Below are 3,921 nucleotides of genomic sequence, written 5' to 3'. Positions count from 1 at the left end.
GGGGTTTAAGAGATTTGATTGATTGATGAGGACCTAGAATCTAGACTCTAGAGATCTACAGTCCACTGATGCTGATGATAAGTCCATCAAAGCACATTGATGCCGAGATCGTGTCTTTGTTTATATCACGAGGCTGGTGGGAAAGATAAACCGTTAGATTTGAATCTTCTATTTTGGTATAGTGGAAGATAATTCATGCGATGATCAATGACTATCTTGCTGGGGTATGATTTTAACACTTGGGCTGTGTTTGGTTGGAGTGCAAATGCTGAACCATTGTAAATTTGCACTCCGTTCAGATTTGCATTCCTTTGGTAAGAGTTCAAAAATATGTTAATTTTCGATGCAAAAATGTGTATAGACTACTACAATTTGTATCGAAAATAGGATGTATTTGGTTGCAATGAAAATAAATTTGCACTACTGCAAAATTATTGCAGTGCAAATAATTTGAGTGTAAATTCTGACTTATTTTTGTTTTAAATTTTAGCTTATTTTATTTTTTGATTACAGTACAAATGAAGTAAATTAAGTCATTAAGACATAAAACAGTATAAAGTAAAACCCTAAACAAAATTAAATAAAAATTTGCATTTTTTTTTATTTACAGTCTCATGCATTTGTATTAATGCAAAAAAAATTGCACTGCAACCAAACATTTGCACTTCTTCAAAAACCAAAGAAAGCTTTGCTCCAATTGTGGTCGAAGTAAATAGGCATACCCATTGCATCGATTTCAACTGTTTTCTCCAAAACCATTTTCAAGAGTTCAAGAGAGAACAGTTCTGGGTTGCAATAGAGGTAACGACCTCTGGCTTCGATTTCTATAAATGAGAAAGGTAACTCTTTTCTTACTTCAATCCATTGAACTCTTATTTTGATTTTTTTTTTTTTTAATTTCCATGATGCTTCCCTCGTCGGAATAGAGATTTGGCCTTATTATCCAATTCACCAATCTGCCTTTTATTTTTAGAGAGGTAAGTCTGATCTTTCTTCGGTTTTAATTCGTTGAACACCGCTGAATCTCTTCTCTCCTTATCATTAGTTGGACGAGTTCTATCGTTTGCTTTTGATTTCTTATTGTTGTTCTAGCTTTTTGATATTATTTTCTATTTAAAATCCATTTATCTTTGTCAATTAATAACCATAATCTATTTTGTGAAAATGAAAATGGCGTCGATCTTTAGTTTTCACCTCAGTATCTGCTAACGCCAAGTAATTTCTCTGTCTCCTCTCCTGTTTAGTATTCCTCTCATTATCCTCGAGACTACTCTATAATGGGCTTTGTGTATTTATTTCAGTCCAAGTGTTTGTGTTATAAGGAAATAAATAAAATGAAATTAAAGGAAAGATGTTATGTTTCGCTCCAAGTGTATTGGTTTTGAAGGGTTAAGAGCCAAATACGCCTTAGAGGTAAGTGCCTCAAGCCGGGGAAATAGCTTCTTCAAGAAGGGATAGAATCGGTGAAATGAGTAAAAAAGCTCTAGAAGCTATCAGGGCTTAGGGCTAATTTGACCTTTGATCAATTTAACTGTTGAAGTAGAGACAAAACAGGCGAGTTTTTCATTGTCAACACGCACTCTATCTCCTTGGCCATAATTATTTCACTTATTCGTTTATTTTCTTATTTTCATCCTTTATTTTGTGATTAGTACAATGTAGTGGATGATGGGTAATGCTGGTCAGTGCGGATTTAATTTACCAGTCATTACTAGGATTACTAATCAATGGATTCTTTTTGTTTATTTAATTTCATGAACGACTATGCTTAAAAATTAAATATGAAAATAGAATTACATTGATGTATAAAGAGAGGAAGAGAGCCCTGCCAAAATGCTATACAAACAATAGGAGACATCTGTTTTTGGAACCTTCAAACTTGATTGTAAAACATTTTTTGGAACCTTCAATCACATGCAAGTGAACTTGATTATACCATCTTCTTTTCTAGCTAGCCGTTAAAGTTCCCATAGGAGACATCTGTATAAAAAGTTGTTGCTCCACATGAGAAAAGTTTCTTTTGTAGCAATAAATATTCTTTGTGACTCTAAATATACAATATATGAATCTAGGTGGAATTAATTTAGAGGTATAAATTGGGCTGTGGCACGAACTTGGACCGGCTCGGCACGATCATGCAGGTCGTGCTGGGATTGGGGATTTAGGTTCACGGGCCGGTACGGTACTGCCCATATATATATATTATATATAATTATATAATATCATATAAATTATAATTATATAATAATATATAGTACATAATATATTAATAAAATAAATCTTTTTAAATTTTATTATACTAATTTAATTAACTATTGCATATATAAGCAATTTTATACACAAAATTCATATAAAATTAAATTTTTAAGTTTTTTGTCAATTTTTTTAAATAAATAGCTTTGGCCCAAAGCTCGGCCCACGACACGACACGGGCCCGGGCTGGGCCGACTCCCAAAATTTTCACCGAGGAGGGCGGTACAGCCCACTTTACACCTCTATGGAATTTTATTGTTGATTATATGTTCAATGATCATAAATTACAGGCTTTATTAGTCTTTGCCTTGCCCTAAGGACAATGAAGGGTGAAATCTATGTTTTGATGATTTCCTTTCCCACAAATCATTCATTCTAATTTGGTAATTTAGACTAGCATTGGATGGTTCAATTTAGGTTGGTGAGTATAGTGTTTAAAAAGCAAAAGGCACAAGGCGAGGTGTGCGCCTTTTTGAAGCAAGGCACAAAATTAAAAAAAAAACTAAAAATTCAAAAAAAATAAAAAAAATATAAAACATAATATTAATAAAAATATAAACTTTTAGTTTGTGCTACTTGTGACTTGGTCACCGGGTTAGACGGTTTTTTACCATATTTTTAGTTTTACTAAAACTAGACCTAGAATCTTGGTTGGGTGATAGTTTGAATGGTTCAACCGGATAGGTCAATGGCAATTTGAAAACACTAAAATGGCATCCTTTCTTGGAGGTGAATATATAAGAAATAAAGAAAAAATATACAATAATGACACCCATGTCCTTACCCCTTATGGATTTAGTTACGAGGTTTGTGACTAAGGCTGTGTTTGATTGTAGTGCAAATTTATTTGCACTAATACAAATGCATGGGAGTGCAAATGTAAAAAATGCAAATTCTTGTTTAATTTTGTTTTGGATTTTATTTTATTCTGCTTAATATCTTAATTTACTTCATTTGTACTGCAATCAAACAAAATAAGCTAAAATTTGAAACAGAAATAAGTCCGAATTTACACTCAAATCATTTGCACTGTCATGGTTTTGCATCAATGCAAATTTCTTTGCATTGCAACCAACCTAAGACTTAGTTTGGAAATGATACAAATGCAAATATGTATAGTACAAATACATATAAAATAATACAAAATACAAGATTTTACACTTTACATATTTGTATTTATACTCCTTCCAAATTGAGCCTAAGGGTTTTAACTTTTATGTATTTCATTTATTTTTTCTCATTCCTTATCAGGGATATAGGAAGTAATGGAGATACCCGATCAGGGACAAGGATGAAATTGAGGAGTGAAGTCCCCCGCCTTTCCCTACCTCAATTATAGGTCCCTGATATTAAACCCATCCCTATCAGGGTTCGGGGAGGTTAACCTTTCTCCTTAACTGGATCGAGATTGGCGGATGGAGCTCAAATCCACCCTGTTATGACTAAGTTTATATTATGATGATGCTGCCCCAGGTTATGAATCTGCCACTGTCTTGTACATAGGGCACTGGCATATGTTTAGTCGTGATTGGATATTTAGCAGCTTATATACAACGTGGAGAATTGTAGTTCCAAGGCCCCTATCAATGAGTGAGATACCTCATTTCCCTTTTTTTGTTTTAATCCCAATAGGAATGCACTTTCCACCGTGTAAATATAGATGTTTTT

The sequence above is a fragment of the Nelumbo lutea genome, chromosome 5, assembly GCF_056320005.1.
Source record: "Nelumbo lutea isolate HS-2025 chromosome 5, American lotus-T2T, whole genome shotgun sequence".
Classification (NCBI taxonomy): Eukaryota; Viridiplantae; Streptophyta; class Magnoliopsida; order Proteales; family Nelumbonaceae; genus Nelumbo; species Nelumbo lutea.
The sequence above is the reverse complement of the archived record's forward strand: the minus strand, read 5'-3'. Positions refer to the sequence as shown.